Genomic DNA, 19,476 nt, shown 5'->3' on the forward strand with positions numbered 1-19,476 from the left:
TCCTGAGAGTAGGATTGTGGGGCATCCACTGGTGATTGTCCTTAGAGCTGGTGGGGGCCGAGCCTCCCACTGTCTGTGCAATGCTGCAAGTACAGTCGGTGTCTCCTTTAACTTCACGGTGATGCCACAAGACAAACAGCATTGTGTTCATTTTCTGTGTAAGAGAACTAAGGCTGGGTGAGAGTATGCGAAGCTGGATCATGGATTTGTTTGGCTCCTTCTAGTTTCAAAACCCGTGAATATTTTCCTGTCTCTAATGCTAATCTTAGCACTGTATTTGGAATAAGCATATAAACATATAACCACAATCCACTCAGGTAATAGGCAATTAAATTATAAATAAATGCTCAACAAGATTATGAGTGACTGAATGAGCTATATATAAGAATAATGACTGGTTGAAGTGTTATTCATAGGATAAAGTAGAAATCATTTAAATGGCTAACAGTATAAGGAGGGTTAAATCAAGCATCCAGGTGTGGAAATAGCTGATTTACATATATAGTTTATACTATGTAAAACATTTATAATCTAATATTGAATGAAAAACAGATATAATATTTAATGTATAGTACAATCTAAAATGTCTACATTTAGTTAAAAATGCAGGAATATAATTTTCAAAATTAGAGTGATAAAATTATGAATAATTTTTCTTTCTTTTATAACTCATTTTATATTTACCAAAGAGCCTCCAAAGAGATTATACACTTTTATAATTAGAAAAAAAGTTATCTGTCAAAGAGATCATAAATGACATAATATTTTACAGAAGTTAAAAGCTGAGATTGTGAGGATTTCCAGGGACTCCTGCCAGTAGCCCACCTCGCATCATCATTTACATAGAATTGTTGGGACTGAGGTGATCTTATGCCTCTCAATTCCCAGCCAGCTTTCTCTCCCTCTGGCTCCCTCCTGTTAAACAGAAAATAATCAGTGAGACAAATAAACACCCTAGTGTTCTAACAAGTTACACATAATTGCTTGCTTACCAATTGTCTACCTCAGAACTTTCTTGTCTTCATAGAGTCAATATAATCATCTATTTTAAACTCGGCTTTTGCCATTTTATAGTCCAAGATGCAGGACTTTACATAGGGCATGGATGGGTTTCCACAGTTTGCATGAGGATGGGAGGAGAACAGGGCAGATGCAGCCCCACTCAGTGAGAGTTCTTGCTGGAGTTACTTGGCTGGACCTCACTCCAGAGAGAGGAAACCTTCTTCTGGACCAGCTACCAAGACAGCCCCTAGTTGGAAAATCTTTTCTTTTTTCTTTTCTTTTTCTTTTTCTTTTTTTGGGATGGAGTCTCGCTCTGTTGCCCAGGCTGGAGTGCAGTGGCTCGATCTTGGCTCACTGCAAGCTCTGCCTCCCAGGTTCATGCCATTCTCCTGCCTCAGCCTCCAGAGTAGCTGGGACTACAGGTGCCCACCACCACAGACGGCTAATTTTTTATATTTTTAGTAGAGACAGCGTTTCACCATGTTAGCCAGGATGGTCTCGATCTCCTGACCTTGTGATCTGCCTGCCTCGGCCTCCCAAAGTGCTGGGATTACAGGCATGAGCCACAGCACCCGACTGGAAAATCTTTTCTTCTAAGGTGAGATGCAGCCCCCACTGGAGAGGAAAACACCAGAGAGTTTTAAAAAGGAAAAACCAAGGTAAACTGAGGAGCTTCTTGACAGGAGACACAGCAGAGTCCACCCAGCTGGGGTGAATCTCTGCAGTTCCCCAACAGGACAGTGAGCAGGACCCCCAAGTCACTGGTCCCTGCAGCGTGGGAGCAGCATGAGCCATCTGTGGTCACATTGTCTCCTCTGGCAGCAGCCTCCAACCAGAAATCCATCTCGGGGTCTGTCCTCACGGGAACCTGATGCCAGAGCTGTGCGCTGAAAGGATTTGGACACAGGTATTTTGTGGAACTGAGCATTTTCTAGGTCTTGCTGGAGGTCATTCTGTGTGAACTTGATGGAGCTCTTTCTCATGGGCTTTTTTTCTAAGTGTGGGAGAGCATGGCCTGCATGACTGCTGGCTTTCAGCACGTAGTGTGGAAACCCAAGCCAGGGTGTGTAATTCACTGTAGCCCTTGACAAAATAGCAAGGGATAAAAGTCATTTCTTAATCTNAAGAGAGCTGATGTTCTAGTTTGAGAACCGTGCAGCTGGAGACCAGGCGGGGAGCCAATGTTCCAGCTGGAGACCCTACAGGGAGCTGATGTTCCAGTTTGAGGGCCGTGCAGCTGGAGACCAGGAGGGGAGCTGATGTTCCAGTTTGATGTTCCCCCCCAGGTCTCCAGGTGCAGGGCCCTCATACTGGAACATCAGTTCCCCGCCCAGGCTCCAGCTACACGGCCCTGAAACTAAAACATCATTTCTCCCCCGGGTCTCCAGCTGCACCGCCCTCAAACTGGAACATCTGCTCCCCGTCAGGTCTCAAGCTGCACGGCCCTCCAACTGGAATATCAGCTCCCCGCCGGGTCTCCAGCTGCACAGCCCTCAAATTGGAACATCAGCTCAGCCCTGGGCTCCAGCTGCACGGCCCTCAAACTGGAACATCGGCTCCCCACGGATCTACAGCAGCACGGCCTCAAAATGGAACATCAGCTCCCCGCCGGGTCTCCAGCTGCACGGCCCTCAAACTGGAACATCAGCTCCCTGCCAGGTATCCTGCTTCATGGCCCTAAAAATGGAACATTAGCTCCCCGTAGGGTGTCCAGCTGCACGGACCTTAAAACTGGAACATCGGCTCCCCCCGGATCTACAGCAGCACAGCCCTCAAACTGGAACATCAGCTCCCCCTCAGGTCTCCAGCTGCACGGCCCTCAAACTGGAACATGAGCTCCTCTCCAGTTGCAGGACACTAATACTAGAAAAATGCCAGCTCCTCCTGGGTTCTACAGCTGCGCAACCCTGAAACTAAAGAAACGCCAGCTCCTCTCTGGGTCTGCAGCTGCATGAACCTCAAACTAGATCACCTCTCCCCCTGGATCTCCAGCTCCACGACCCTCACAGAGGAATAGCCACACCGGCTCCTTCACTGTCTTCAGCTCCACAACCTAAGACATCAGTGGCAGCACCAGCTCCTCCGTGGACCTCCAGCTCAACAACTCTCAGGCAGACTTAAAGGCAGCGTCGGCTCCTCCCCAAGGCTCCAGCTCCACCATCCTCAGATTTGAATAGTGGTAGCACCAGCTCCTGTCCCGGTCTTCAGCCCCACAACCCTCCCTGAACAATCCCTTCTCACGAACTTCAGCAGTCAAGAAAACTGCAGCAGAAGTAAATGAATAAATGTTTTGTTTTCAAATCGATATCTCTTTTATGTTCATGAGTTAACTTTTCCACTTTCCATTAAACTTGTAATCTACTTATGTCCAATGTGAGATAGAAACACAGCATTTGAAATGACGTTTAAAAACTTAGAAATATTTTTAATATAATCAACACACAGCCGTAGACGCGATCTTATTTCTCTCTGCCTGTACACAAGTCTTATGAAAATTCAAACTATGAATTTACTTTGTTGAGATTCCCAGAATACACATTAATCCCAAATGTTACTCCCCTCCTTAAAATCTTTTAACATGTTCCCACCACTCAAGCATAAATGCTAGCTCCCATTCACAGCCCAAGGTGTCCAGGATGGCCCTGCCCTCTGCCCTGGTCTGTGGATTCCCCTCTTACGTGCCAGCACCCATCCACAGCCCACAGTGCCCGGCACGGCCCTGCCCTCTACCCTGGCCTATGGTCTTCACTCTGGTGCCCAGCCCGGCCCTCCACCCACCTGCCCTGGCTTACGGTCTCCCCTCTTAAATGCCAGCTCCCATCCATAGCCTACAGTGCCCAGCACGGCCCTGCCCTCTGCTCTGGCCTAAGGTCTCTCCCCTCTGCCATTCCCTTCCCGCCAGACAGGCCTCTGAGAGTTCCCCAAACCACAGAGGCTCAGTCCTGACTCCGAACCTTTCCCCTGCTGTGCCCTCTGCCTGGGGTGCCTTTCCCAGGCTCCGCATCCTCCTCTTAACTCACTCAGCTCCAGCCTGCTGGTCGCCCCTCAGGTGGATGAACACACAGTGTCCTGCCGCCCCACCGGCCTTGGCACAGGCTCTTTGTGCCAGAAACACTCCCCCTCTCACTACCGGGGTTTACTCTCTAAATACCATTCATCCTTGGAGTCTCCACTGAAATATCGCTCCCTGCCCACCCCCTCACTGGGACTTAACCTTGGTTAGGTTGCCAACCCATCTCCAGACTCCAGGAAGCCAGATGCCATCCTAGCACTTGGAACTCCCCCATTGCCACATTTTGCACACCCGTGATTACTGTGTTAGGCTGGTGCAGAAGTCATCACGGTTTTTGCCATTACTATTAACGAACTGCAGCACCAGCTCCTTCCCACTTTTTTTTTTTTGCCATTACTTTTAATGACTGCTGCCCCAACTATTAGAATCACTTATATTTATCTATCTATCCATCATCTGCCTTCCCCTCTAGAAAGGAAGCTCCATGAGAATAGAGGCCAAATCTACTCAAATCACTCTAGCTTCCCAGCACACTGCTTGTCAACCATCATTTACCGACTGACTGACAGAGAAATGCGGTCACCGTTGCTGGGATGAGGCACACGACACGCCCCTTTGAAAGCCACTGTCATGGACAGTTAGCATTTGCTCTTCACTCCTGCACCTGTGGCGTGGCTGGGCTTAGGCTGATCTAGTCTGGGCTTGACTCCAGGCTGAGCATGGGAACCATGTGTGCTCCACACGCCTCTCATCCTGCAGCCAGAGCCGCTGTTCCCCGGGGCACGCGCATCTCATGGGGAAAATCAAGAGCCTTAGAGGGCAGGCCTGGCAGTGCCCGCACATTCCAGGCTTCTGCTTGTGCCGTGTCTGTGCAAATCTCGTTGGCAGAAGCAAGTCACCCAGCCACGAGCAACACCTGTGGGATGGATAAGTCCGTCCACCCTCCCTCGGGCCCTGGCTAGGCTGCAGCTGCGAGCTGTGTCATACTCTTACAGGAGAGTGAAAAATTGAGGCCCAACATTAAATCACCTATGGCAAGAAATGTCGGCCTCTGTGTCCCCACATTGGAATCATTCTTCACCAGCGGGTTCGCCTGAGCTGACTTCCCTTTGCAATGGTGTCTGCAGGTTTAGGCCAATGCTGTTCCCTGTGGAGGAGAGAGAAGCCTCAGTGGGCCTCTGTCTGTTGGGAAAAACAAGATATTAGCTTGGCGCAAAACCACCACAAGCCCCAGGGGGCCCACGCCTTGTGTGACAGGAGAGGGGCAGAGAACTGTGGGAACTCAGGAAAGCTTGCGTCCCCAGCCTCTACCCCGTGTTCCCAACCCCTCCCCTGCATCCCCAGCACCCTCCCCTGTGTCCCCAGCCCTCTCCCCTGCTTGCCCCATCTCTGCTTTCTTTTTTTCATTTTCTTTACTTTTTTTTTCTGAGACAGGGTCTGGCTCTATCACCCAGGCTGGAGTGCAATGGCACAATCTCGGCTTACTGCAACCTTCACCTCCAGGGCTGAAGCAATTCTCCCTCCTCAGCCTCCCCAGTGGCTGGGACTACCCCACCCAGCTAATGTTTTTTTTTCTTTTGGTAGAGACAGGATTTGCCATGTTACCCAGGCTGGTCTCAAATTCCTGAGCTCAAGTAATCCTCCCACCTGTCTCCCAAAGTGCCGGGATTACAGGCATGAGCCGCCGAGTCCAGCCTGCTTTATTTTTCTTTACAGTACTTGGAACCTTCTAACGTACTAAGGACACGTGTATTTTATTTTTTGTCTTCCCTAGAACAGGAGCTTAACGTGGGCAGGTATTTTTGTTGATCTCATCTATCACCCTATTCCTAAGCGCCTGGAAGTGTCTGGCACATGAATGGTGTGTTCCAAATAAATATTTTTAATAGATAACTAAATGAAATATCCTACAAGAGAAAGCTAGTATTTGGAACTCACCCATCAACAGAACCTAAAAGCCAAAGACCTTTAGCCTGTCTCTGCCTCTGAACACACCCAACCCGGGAGGAGCCAGCAGAGGAAAAACAGGAACAAAGGTGGGGAAGGGAGCAGGTGGCGCCCACCAAGTAAGGACCCCTGAGGCTTAGGCCAAACCTGAGCTGGAGAAGAGACTAATCTAGGAACTGGGTGTGAGATTAAGTTTAGATTTGTCTGGCCTGGATTTTGTAACACCTAAACAAGGGTTATTCCATTATCATTTTTTTTTTTTTTTTGAGATGGAGTCTCACTGTCCCCAAGGCTGGAGTGCAGTGGCGTGATCTCAGCTCACTGCAACCTCTGCCTCCCGGGTCCAACTGATTCTCATGCCTCAGCCTCCCGAGTGGCTGGATTACAGGCGCACACCACCATTCCCAGCTAATTTTGTATTTTTAGTAGAGATGGGGTTTCACCATGTTGGCCCCCTGGCTCACGCCTGTAATCCTATCACTTTGGGAGGCTGAGGTGGGCAGATCACAAGGTCAGGAGATTGAGACCATCCTGGCTAACACGGTGAAACCCCATCTCTACTAAAAATACAAAAAATTAGCTGGGCGTGGTGGCGGGCACCTGTAGTCCCAGCTACTCAGGAGGCTGAGGCAGGAGAATTGCTTGAACCCCGGACATGGAGGTTGCAGTGAGCCAAGATCACGCCACTGCACTCCAGCCTGGGCGACAAAGCGAGCCTCCGTCTCAAAAACAAACAAACAAAAACCTTCAAAAGAATGTAAGAATTATTATTTTTTAAAGTACAGCTTTAAAAATGCCCCTTACAAATACATCAGTGTTATATTAAGGCAAACCTACTTCAGAAGCACAAAGTTAATTTCTTATGATTCCAAGAAATATGTGAATGTTTAAAACAAAAAAAACAAAAAACCCAAACAACTGAAAAGGGATCGAACTCAAGATAGTTTGTAACATTTTATTGCAAAAAGAAGGGCAGAGAACAGTTTTCTTCTTCATACCTGTTTACCACAGACCTCCCTGAGAGCAGTAATTTTTAGCAGCTCTCCTGTGCAAACAAGTCTCATCAAGGAATCAGTGTACGGGCCACAAATACCTACTCAGTGCAGTTTCACCTACAATACAAACACTCAGAAGCACAAATTTAACTGAGGTGAGAAACCAGGCCATTTTGTAGCTTCAGTTTTTCTACCAGTAATATATTAATTTCTTGAAATGGCCTAATAATTTACTTCTACTATCAAAACAGAAGCCCAATCTGGGAGAACAATTTTTATAGAAGTCACACTAATTTCAATCACATTAGTATAGGAATTCATATTAGTATAGGCTGAGGCGGGACGATCGCTTGAACCTAGGAGTTTGAGACCAGCCTGGGAAAGACAGTGAGACTCCATCTCTAATTATTTTTTCATATAAAGAAATTCAGAGAGGAGAAGGAAGCGGATTGATATGTGTCTGTCCAAAGACAAATTTTGTGTGCCTGTACATACAACACAACTATGAACCTTCCTTCACGCAGCTCACAATCCAGTAGTGAGGGGGAACTACGAAAACATGAGACCCCACGATGAGGCAAAAGGTGCGCATCAGAGAAAAGAAAAATGCTGCGATGACCCAATGGCAGGAGCAGCACGCATCCACTTTCTTTGTTTTTTTGAGATAGGGTTTCGCTCTGTCTCCCAGGCTGGAGTGCTGTGGCTTGATCTCAGCTCAATGCAGCCTCAACCTCCCAGGCTCAAGCGATCTTCCCATCTCAGCCTCCCAGGAAGCTGGGACTACAGGCGTGCACCACCACACTGGGTTCATTTTGTTGACTTTTTGTAGAAACAGGGTCTCACGATGTTGCCAAGGCTGGCATCCTGAAGGGCGGGTGGGGCTTCATCCTACAGAGATGAAAAGCAGAAGCAGCTCAGAGCCCAGAGCAAAGGGGTTGGGGACAAGGTCATCCAGAACAGAGTGGCTCTGCTGAGACATCCAGTAGGATGCCACCAGGCAGAGGTGTGGTGGAAAAACACAGGGCCACAGGGTGAACGCTCACATGTGAGGAGCAAACCACCACAGAACACGACAGAAACACGGTGCTCAAATCGCAGCCCTGCAACTTGAGAGCTACCACAGGCAACCGGAAAGGGAGCACGGACAGCACCGCCCACTGCCTGAGGCTGTGAGACGACCAGAAACCTGTGCTTACTAATGACCTGCCTTATTCCAGAAGGAACTCAGGAAACACAAAGACACAGTACAGCAAAATAAAGTAAATGTTAACCATGTTGGCTGAGGAGAAAGTGAAGAGGTCTAAGACTCTGTCATAAAGTTTACCTCTACTGTAAACTCTCATTACTGGCGAGCCACCAACCGGACTTTAAATTTTCTAGCAGCTAAATTGAAGAGGAAAATGTAATCAGGTAAATGGTTTATAAGATGCAAACAAAACAGAACAGCCACCACAGCTGCTAAGCACACATTGCAGCTCCAGCTCCAGGGAGGAACAGGGCGGCCATCTCCGGGGGCTGCCCTGCAGCAGGCGTGTGAGCCCCAAAGCCAGCGTCCCTCAGGGTGGACAGTGACTACGGGCTTCATGGGGCCACATGCCCCCAGCACAAGCTGAGGAAATCTCCCAGGGCAATTCAAGGAACAGGGCCTCACAATGTTGCCCAGGCTGGTCTCAAACTCCTGTGCTCAAGCGATCCCCCTGCCTTGGCCTCCCAAAGTGTTGGGAGGTCAGGCGTGAGCCACTGCACCTGGCCCGGCAGGCACTTTAGAGAAGAGGGCTTTGCATCCTGAAGGGCAAGTGGGCTTCATCCTACAGAGATGAAAGGCAGAGGAAGCTCAGAGCCCAAGGTAAAGGGGGGTGCCTAAGAAAAGTGACTCCATTGGGAACACAGTGAGAGGTCCCGATGCACAGCTTGGGTTAAGCCAGACACTCATTTCAAAGTATCTCAGGAATGGGGGACTCAGCACCTGTCCGGCAATTCTCTCTCTCAAGCAGGCTCCTGGTAGATATTTAGTAGCAGCTGAAATCAACATTATGTTCTGACAGATACTTGCTGATGATTAAAGAGCTATATGTGCTTTGAGGACCAGCTGAAGTGGGGCAGGACTAACACCCTCTGGTGAAAATATGGGAACCCAAACATCCAAGTCAGAGCAGGAGGTGTCTGCCCCCAACCCCCAAACAATAATGCTGACCCTGGATTTAAGTGCCTAGCCCAACGTGTGAGTGTTCAGTAAGTGGAAACCATCATCACCATCATTAGGTGATGGAAAACCATTAAAGCTCTGAGCGGGCTTGTTGGCCAAGAACAGTGGTCGTGTATTAGCCACTACTAATAATCGCAGCTGACAGTCACTGAGCACTTGCTCCATGCCAGGATCACGGGAAGCACCTCGCATACATTTCCTCAATATTCCCTCCCAGTAACGGCGAGGACACAAAACTGGTAGAGCCAGGACTGGAATCCAGACAGGCCCCAAAGCACTCCAGTGGAGCCTGCCAAGGTGGGCAGGCTTTCACACTAATGAGGTCCAGTATTTGACCACCACTCCTAGGTGAGCAAGTTTAACAGAAAACCTAAAATTAAACCTAAAATCCTAAAAACCTGAACAAACGCATAAAAAGCAGGCTGTTAAAATGGATCATGAACCTTGCATCACTCACTGGAAAACCACTCAAAATAAATGTCTCCGCAACATGGCCTCTGGGGAGGGCACTCCGTGTGGCTCGTACCACCCTGGTGACAAACCACTTGAACCTGGGTGGTCATCTGACCACATTTCACAGATGATGCACAGAGCCATCTGCATCCACTGTGGTCAACATTTAGGACGTTTTAAGCTAAGATTTGCCAAATTGTAGCCTACTGGATTCCAGGTTCTCTTGACATCTTTTTCCAGTAGCCATGTTTTGCACTTCCCAAGTATAAAGGAACTGAGATGCAAATTTAAAAAAGGAGGATTTAAGAATAATGAAAAGAGAAAAATCAAGAAAGCACAATCACTAGAGCAGAGATAACAGAATTTCTGAATTCCCTGAAAACAATCTATATAAATGCATGTGAAATAATACACCAGCATCTGTGGCCCACACGTCACATATCAGGAACTGATGTCAGAATATAAGGTAAACATGTTACTCTGAAAACACAAATCCTCACAAATCATTAGGCAGTAAGGCTGAATGAAGCATCCCCCACGCACAGCGCAGTGAGGCAGTGTCCAGCAGCAGTAGTGCTCCCTGTGTCCCAGTCCAGTCTCTGGCAACATCAGGTACTTCCCACTAATAACGAGGAGCCTTTCAACATTTTCACAACATCTCAAAACCGACCCCTTTTCTAGCTTAAATGGCACGGATCTGGAAAGGCAAACTATACACAGATTTAGAAAAGATGACTGCCCCCAAGGGATTACAGAAAAAGCGGCAGTCAGGTGTTCAATGAAGTAAAACGTGACCTTCCCAGGGGAGGGGGGATCAATTGAACTGAAACTGGCAAGAAGGTAACTCCAGGGAGCTCACAACACCCAAGGACCCGGATTTCCCGCCGCCTGAACGCCCAGTATTCGCACACTGATAAGAACACCTCCCCATAATTCCCCTGCCAGCGCCTCCAACACCCCCAATCCTTTCCCCAGGAATGCAGTCCCCGTTTCTGCGGCTCCTGTAACAGCCACGTTCCCACACAAGTGCTGCCTGAGCTCCCCAAGCCCTCCAACAATCACCCCCCAATGCCCTCAAAGGTCTATTCAGAGAAGTCACCAAGATGCAGTCACCGAGGAAAGTCAAGGACCTCCAACTTACCAAAAGGCTTCCCGCTGTACAGAGCTAAGCTTCCTATTTCCCTCCTAAACCTACAACCTAGTTTTCATTTCTCAAGAAGCCTTTCCTTGTGCTCATGCACGCAGTTGTCAGCCGGCTTGGTGAGGCACTCCAAATAACAGCGGCAGCCACAACATAAACCAGAAGCATCTCCACCATGAAGCAGTAATAATACTTTGTCCTAATGATCCCTTTGTCCTTGGAAAATGAACTTCAGGAAGAAAGTTATCCACTGCGAGCAGAGCAGGCTTCTGGGTCCCGACCCAGGTCCCACTGGCCCACTCACCGTTGGAGAGAGCTTGCTGAAGCTCGGTGTCCGATATCACTCCACTCCTGTCTTTATCAACCCTACAACATCAAGAAGACCAAATAAGCTGGCGATCCAAAGTTCAGGAAAAGCAAAACAAACGTCTCCTGTCAACCCTGCACCGACTCTGGAAGGCTCGGAGCCTCCTGGAACCTCCGCCCCTCCCATCCCGCTGAGGAGGACACGGGAATCAAGGAAGTGCCCCAGGAGCCCACGTCCAAGCGGGGTCTTCCCCTAAGAGGCCAATCATCTTTCTCAATCCTTCCCTTCCTTCCTCTCCTGGCCTGTCTGAATTCACATTTGCACCAGTTTCCCTTTTTCACAAACAAGATTCCCTCAGATAACTACGGCATTCCCTGGCCATGAGTCACTCCAGTTTCGGTCACTCATTCAGTGGAAAAGCGACCCGGGACAGAAGGCGCCGCCGGAAAGGTCACCTGCCCCGAGCAGACGCCAGGTCGCTGCTGCTTCCTCGGCTGCTGACACTTAACAGCGCCCAGGCTGTCTGTCTCTGCTTTCCCCGAACAAGCACCCCTGGAGACCCTCCGCCCGGCGGCTCCTGAGGCGAGAAAAAGGGCCTAGCCCAGGAGCCGGTGGCCGCGACCTCGGGTCTGCAGCGGCTACTCTGCACCTCTGGAAGGGCCCAACGCACAGGGCAGGGACGGGGCAGGAGGCGGGGGCGGCCACAGGAGACCCACAGGGGACGGGGGCAGCCGCAGGGGACCCGCAGGGGACGGGGGCGGCCGCGTCGGTCGGGGCAGGGGACGGGGGAGGCCGCGGGGGTCGGGGGCGGTCGCCGCGGAGGCGGGAGGTGCCGGGGCGGGGCCAGGCCGCACCTCTGGAAGACATTGCACAGAAGCACTGGCCCGGCAGCGCCGCGCCCGCAGCAAGCCCAGGGCCGGCTCCGGGGGAGCGGTAGGAGCAGGCGGCCAAAGGCCAAGGCGCGCTGCCGGGCTGAGGCGCCTGCGGCGACGGGAGATCTCTCAAGGCGATTCCGCTTCCGCCTCTGCCGGGGGCAGGGCCTGGCGTTACCGCCACTTCCGGGGGCGCAGGAAATGCGTGTGCGCGGGATGCTCCGGCGCGGCCGCCTGGGCGCGGTGCGTGAAGGCGGTTGGGGAAAATACCCCGCCGCGATCCGGGACGGGAAGTGATGGAGCAAGGACTTAGTTTGCCTTTTAGTTCTTTTATAGAAAGAAGTTTTGACGTGAATGTGATTCAGGCTAACAGTCGGAAACTCTGGGCGGGGCGCGGTAGCTCACGCCTGTGATCCCTGCGCTGTGGGAGGCCGAGGCCGGTGGATCACCTGAAGTCGGGGGTTCGAGACCAGCCTGGCCAATATTGAGAAACCTCGTATCTACTAAAAATACAAAATTAGCCGGGCGTGGTGGCGCACGCCTGTAATCCCAGCTGCTCGGGAGGCTGCGGCAGGAGAATTGCTTGAACCCGGGAGGCCGAGGTTGCAGTGAGCCGAGATCGGGCTATTGCACTCCAGGCCTGGGCAACAAGAGAGAAACTCCGTCTCAAAAAGAAAAAAAAAAGGTAAAACACAATTCGGATGGGAAGGGCAGTGTGCAGTGTTGTCTGTTCCGCCCCCAAAAGCTTCCCTCTTTTAGGTTTAGCCTGCGCCCCCGCGCTCTGCATCAGCGCCACCCCCGACGCAGGCGCCCAGTGCAGCTGGAAACACTGGGGCGCCTCCCTGCCTGACCCCTGCCCGCCCCTGGTGGTGGTGCAGCCCTGTCTCCCCCGAGACAGCACTGCCTTCGTGCTGGACACAGTTCTGCGGTGGAACCTGGTGCCTGTAGCACCAATCGCCGGAATTGGGAAGTGCCCAGCTTTGGGCCACTGTGATCCCTGGGTCTTTCCCGCGCGCGTACTCCGTGCCGCCTTCCACCCCAGTCCTGTGACCTGTGCCCCGGTTCAGGATGTTACAGGCTACTACAATTATTCTCATTATTTCATGGAGTTATTCCAGCTTTTCAGGTTCTTCAGTGCCTCATTCCATGAATGCTAACATTTTTCATCCTCGTAGTTCCTAGGGTTGTCTCTGAATTTTCACCCAGTTGCCTACCAAGATGTTGTCTGTGTCTACTGCAGGGGACGGTGCAGGTCTGAGTATCTTACACACAGCTCACCTTTTTGGTGCCTTTGATCCGTGTTAGGAATTATCCACATGTCTCTGGGCAATATTCTACTTTCTTTTTACATTGACCCAATTATTTTACTTCTTTGGTGTGTCCTTTCTCCTAACACATATGGGTTCACTTTGAAACCTTGAAACCCACATTTACAAAACATTTTCGGTATGAAACATGGTTCCATGACTCATTAGTAGAGTACCATAAACATTTACATTTCCAGACCACCCACTGCCCAGTGGTTTTCTTCATCTCAGTACTCATGAAAACGGTCTGAAGGTTTGTTTTGGGTTCCTAAGCAGTAGACACACACACAACACTGCCTGTCAGCTATTTCTCGGAAACTAAATCAGCCTTCTGTTGCCATCCTATCATGCTTCAGGGGTGCCTGTGCTAGTTTTTAATTCTTTGTCCTGACACTTAAATGTCTGCTCAAACGTCCATATTAATACTTCCTCTTAGTTTACAAAAGGATTTACTTTCTTACTGGTTGGGATGAAGCTGTCTGAGGTTGCCACCTGTTATTATTCCTTCATTTATTGGACCATGTCTGCCATTGGAGGTTTTCAAACTGGTCCCTGGACATGTTAGAAATGCAAATTCTCAGGCCGATTCAGGACTGAATCAGAAGATCTGGGGTAGGGTGCCCCCAGGACTGAATCGGAAGGTCTGGGGTGGGGTCCCCCGAGGACTGAATCGGAAGGTCTGGGATGGGGTCCCCCACCAGGACTGAATCGGAAGGTCTGGGGTGGGGTCCCTGCAGGTAATCCTGTTACACAGGTTAGAGAACCAGGGCATTAGGGGTGGCAATTTGACAATTTTTTTTTTTTTTTTTTTTTTTGAGAAAGAGTCTTGCTCTTGTTGCCCAGGCTGGCTGGAGTGCAGTGGTGCACTCTCAGCTCACTGCAACCTCCACCTCCCGGTTCAAGCGACTCTCCTGCCTTAGCCTCCGGAGTGGCTGGGATTACAGGCACCCACCATCATGCCTGGCTAATTTTTTGTATTTTTAGAGATGGGATTTCACTATGTTGGCCAGGCTGGGACAATTCTTAAACTGTCATTCTTTACTCACTTATTTGCAGGAATTCTTCTGTAAAGAACTTTTCCTAATCAACAAGGTTTCCCTGAATTGCAATTTGTAGAGAAAAGGCAGGAGAATCGCTGACCTTCCTTCAAGTGTGCATTCCCAGTGTTAGTGTTAGTGCCCTAGTCGCCTCCAAGAAGGACCAATTACATGTTTTAGTTTGGTTGGTTTTGGCTTTGAAACCATCACTAGGAATTCATGGTTTTCATGTAGTAGGGACCACAGTCTAGGTGCTTGATGTATCTACTGCTCGTGGGTAGAGCTAGGAAATGTGTCTGTGAAAAGAACAAAGGAGCTTGCGCTTATATTTCTATTTCAAATTTAGTATATAGTTTTACACCTTTTTCTCACAAAAATCTTGTTTCATTTTTTGAGATGACGTTTCGTTCCTGTTGCCCAGGTTGGAGTGCAGTGGCGCGATCTCGGCTGACTCCAACCTCCGCCTCCTGGTTCAAGTGATTCTCCTGCCTCAGCCTCCCGAATAGCTGGGATTACGCCATGCCCAGCTAATTTTTGAATTTTAGTAGAGACAGGGTTTCACCATGTTGGCCAGGCTGGTCTCGAACTCCTGGCCTCAGGTGATCTGCCTGCCTCGGCCTCCCAAAGTCCTGGGATTACAGGCGTGAGCCACCGCATCTGGCCAGAAAAATCTTAGTTTTAGCATTAACATAATTAGTTATTAGCTTTAACTCCCACCCCACATAATTTCAAAGGATTAATACCAATAAGATGAGTAACAATGAGATGATTGATTGAAATTTAGGATTTCAGTGGCTCTATTTGTATTTAGATTATGGCTCACTAAATTCGCACACTTGAAGTGCTGTGTTCTAGCGATGTTCTGATGACACATGAAGTAATAGGCTGCGTGACTGTCACCAGCCTGATGTGCACTTGGGTTGCAGAAACCCGTGATGCTGCCTAGCCCAGCCAGCCCCAGGTCACTCCTCAGACTCCAGCTGGATTCTGACACCACAAGCACCTGGGTCTCCAGTACTTTATTATACTTAAAGTATAATAAAAAAATAAAAACATACAAAGAGTCAATAACAGTTAATACAAACTTGAGGAAGAGCAAAGTCAGAGGACTATCACTATTGGGTATTGAGCCTTAATTTAACGTTACAGTAAATAACACAAGGTGAGACTCTTGAAAGAAACATGGACCAATGGAACAAATAGAGGCTCCAGAAACTTACACAGATAAATTTGATTTATGCCAAAATTAGGAACTTCTGTTCTGCACTAGCATGGCTAAGATGAGAAAGGCAGAAATACCAAATCATGGCCTAACTGTGGAGCAGTGGGAGCTGGGGTGGGTCCTGCAGCTGGACACAGGGGACTCAGTGAGGCAGTGACCCAGTAATGCAGACCCTAGCACATGCCCAACAGAAATGTGTATGTAAATTCACCAAAAGACAAGCATCTGAATGTTCGCAGCAGGTGTATTCATCGCCTCAAACTGAAGGCAGTCCAAATGCCCACTGACAGCAGAATGAATGAGTAAACCGTGGTGTGTTCACAGGACAGAATCCAACAAGGCAGCAACAGTAAACGAGCTTCAGGTGCAGCCGCAGCAGGGTAATGCTGGCGTGATGCGGGTGTGATGCCACCGTGATGCTGGGAGGAAGGAGGGCACCAGTGCCTTCTGCCGGGCCCACGTGCATGGAATTCAGAACTGGGCAGTCCCAATTGGCATCTGGGTCAGGACAGTGGTCTCGGCAGGGGTCGGGTAACAGCTCCACAGAGGGGGTTGCTAGGGTCCTGTTTTTGATCTCAGTCCTGGTTACATAGGCAGAAACCAGAGAGCATCTGAGACAGATCTCCATCAGCTTTGAAATTTACTTTGCCAAAGTTAAGGACATTTCTGGAAAAGAGGAACACAAAACCACAGGAACAATCTGTGGTCCCTGCCTTTATCCAAAGACGATTTTGAGGGCTCTGAACTGTAAAGGGGAAAAGTGGGCTGGAGCGGAAAGAGGGAGGGTGTGGCTCCGTTATGGAATCCACGTGTTGCAAGAGAAAGAGAGTGGGCAGGGCGTTGCCCATGGTGTGTCCCTTTTGAGGTCATTACCTTGGCACTTTATGGAGAGCAGCTACCGGTGGAGATGCTTTTATCCATAGCCCTCTGCTTAGAACAAAAGGAAAGGCCACGTCTTGCATGATTCAGCTTCCAGTTTAAATTTTTCCTTTTGGCAGAGTGCACTGGGGTCCCAAGATTTTATTATCCTTTCACACAGCTTTGTTCACAAAACTTACTGCATTACATACTATTTGTCACAAGCCATGAAAGTTTTCTTAAAACACAACGATGTTATAAAAACAGTCCCGGCCGGGCGCGTAATCCCAGCACTTTGGGAGGCCGAGGCAGGAGGATCACTTGAGGTCAGGAGTTCGAGACCAGCCTGGACCACATGGCAAAACTCTGTCCAAAATACAGAAATTAGCTGAATGTGGTGGTGCATGCCTGTAATCCCAGCTACTTGGGAGGTTGAGGCATGAGAATCGCTTGAACCCAGGAGGCGGAGGTTTTAGTGAGCCAAGATCACATCTCTGCACTCCAGCCTGGGTGACAGTGCGAGACTCTGTCTTAAAAAACAAAAAACTCCCACTGAAATGCCCTCACGACACCTAAATAAGCAGTTTAAAACCAACCATTATTTTAAAATCACTCTGCTTTTAAAGACATCTCAGTGGAAGTAAACCTGTTTCGATTGATGGCATCATTTGCTAAACTCTGGATGAATGTGTTCTCTCTGCTTGGCCAAGCTCCTGGGTGTCGAAGGGCAGATGGGTTGAGATTGCGTTTGGCACATGTTATCTCACACACTCACAGCCCGATAGTGTTTGCTTACAGGGAGGCCCCCCATTCCCTTGTGGAGCAGGGAAGATGGTCAGAGCGGGACCAGCTCCCTGCGAGAACAGCCTGCAGTGCCCACCCACAGCAACCTTTCTGGATTTTTTGTCAACTTCATCCTCATTCTCTGCAGAACACAAAAGTATCCAGAGTTCCGTGGAAAACAGCTGGGGACAGGCTTCCTGCTCTCTGTCCCCACCACACTCTCTTGCAGGCTCACCATGAGATGGCTTTGCCATGGTGCAGCGGGAAGATGGAGGAGTCCTGTGCCCAGGTCGCCATGACCCTGAACCAGAACTGTGTAACGGGTGGGAAAAATATACCAGAAGAATGTTCCCCCTGGATTTCTGTTTTTCTGTTATAACTAGACATGCAAGGCAGAGGGCCCTTGACACAACCCTGTGTGCACATGGGTCCAGTCCTGACAAACGCGTGGTCCTGTCGCCAGCTGCTGGTGCTGGGTGGAGGGCTGTGAGCCTCCTCTTTTATCCTCCTCTTTTATCCTGCACACACATGTGGGGTCACTGCTTTATCGTGAAGCAGAGTGATCCCTTGTTCCCACTACTCTGAAGGAGCAAAAATGTGTCTCTGGAAACCCTCAGAAGGTTTTCTCTGGAGTCATCCATGCTCATGGGGTACAACTGATGAAGCCTCATGAGTGATGCCCGAGTGACCTGAACGGGGGCAGGAGGATGAAAACACCCCAGCTGTGTTTCTCTGCTCTGACACCTCACAACACAACAACACAGACAGACGACTCTGTGAGCAAATGTGCGGCTCTTCCCCGACAAAGAAGCAATAGATTCTGCAGTGGACGCCAGCTGGGCTTTTCCCCGTCCCACGAATCCCTGGCCAGCCCTCAGTTCTCGCATAGACACGCCATTTTAGTGTACATTTATCTGAGAGCAAGGCCATTGTTAGTAATTTTCCCAAATAAAGAAATGCAGAGTTAATTTGATATTTGAAATTCCTCAGAAATTGAGATCTGCACCCCAAGAAGAGCAACCTCCTCTCTTTCCCTCCTGCATTTTCATCTGTCTCCCTGTGTTTCTTGGTGCCTCTGCCCCTCTGCTGTCATTGGCAGGCCTCTAGCCTGGGCCTGATGTGTGGCTGCGATGACAGTAACTGGCTGTGCGACCAGATCCTGACATTTGATCCGTCACCATCCAGCAAGGGTGGATGAAGCCCGCCTGGGACTTGCTGTGCAGAGGGGACGGGAGTCAGGAGCCGGCTCCCAGGCTGACCGTGGCCTTGCAGGTGATATGGGAAAAGTCGCTGAATCCAGCCATCCAAACACCACACACCCATTAAGCCCGGCAGACACAAATGGTGGATGTTGGTGATGCCAGTAGCCGGCTTCACGCTGGCCTAATACCTGGGAGGGGGACTGGCTGGGACACTGTGGACCTGAATCTTCCTCAGATGTGTTCATTGCAGAACGAAGTTTGGAAGAAAGCCGTTCTGGTGACTTGGCCAGCCTCACCAGCCTGTCCCCCCTTCGAGTGCACACCTGCCCTCACTCTGCACTGTCTCTGGGACGGGGTTACATTTGGAGCTGGCCAGGTCTCTACCTGGTCTCTGATGGTCTGACCTCTGGGAGGACACTTCTGTCTGCCTGACACACTTGTGAAGTGGGGACAGTCATGACCCCCCACTTGTCCTGGCTGCAGTTAAGTTTCCTGAGACTGGACAGGAGCCCCATCCATGCCCGGGAAGATTCCAGGCTCCCTTCAAGACTCCTGTGACCGCTCCAAGTTCAGGTCCTCAAAGTCATCCTGACTCCAACCCCTGACTCTGCCCCCTGGCTTGGTTCTGCTGCACGAAGACCCCGACCCCAAGCCTGGTCCCACAGTTTTCCCCAAGTTCAGAATTCAGTGACCCCACCGAGGGCGGGGCCAGGAAGCAGGGGCGATCATGTGCAGGAGACCTTCAGGGAAAGGGAAGACACGTGCTCCCGCCTCAGCTTGCTGCTATTTTAGGGCTGAGCTGCTACCAAATGCAGCTTCCAACCGAAGCACCTCAGCCCCTGATTCCCTGCAGAAGGTGGTAGAGTCACTACATCCTGCTCTTAGCACCTCTGCTCCCCCCGCCTGCCCGAGGGGTGTCCTTGGGGGGACCGGTCTTCAGGGAAGTGTGGCCGGGCTCCCTGCTCCCTGTGACTGCCTGCCCACTGGGCAGAGACTCTCCTAAAGGAGGAGGGTCTGAGGGTCCCCAAGCTCTCCTGGCAAATACTGGGGTCAACAGAGTTGGCACGTATCCCTCTCAGCTGATTTCCTCCTATTTTTTAATGGAAACAAAAAAACAGACATAATTTCTAG

General features: G+C 50.1%; 1 long non-coding RNA gene and 1 pseudogene across 1 annotated transcript; one reads left to right on the forward strand and one right to left on the reverse strand.

Moving 5' to 3' along the window:
• Positions 1-1,605: 1,605 nt before the first annotated feature.
• Positions 1,606-3,003, forward strand: LOC112626167 (annotated as a pseudogene).
• A 3,705-nt stretch (positions 3,004-6,708) lies between these two features.
• Positions 6,709-12,100, reverse strand: LOC112626577. Its single transcript, XR_003119914.1, has 3 exons — positions 11,919-12,100; positions 11,062-11,123; positions 6,709-7,845 (listed from the first exon to the last, which is right to left on the reverse strand). It is a non-coding gene; the product is annotated as an uncharacterized LOC112626577 (long non-coding RNA).
• Positions 12,101-19,476: the final 7,376 nt, after the last annotated feature.

The sequence above is a fragment of the Theropithecus gelada genome, chromosome 6, assembly GCF_003255815.1.
Source record: "Theropithecus gelada isolate Dixy chromosome 6, Tgel_1.0, whole genome shotgun sequence".
NCBI lineage: Eukaryota > Metazoa > Chordata > Mammalia > Primates > Cercopithecidae > Theropithecus > Theropithecus gelada.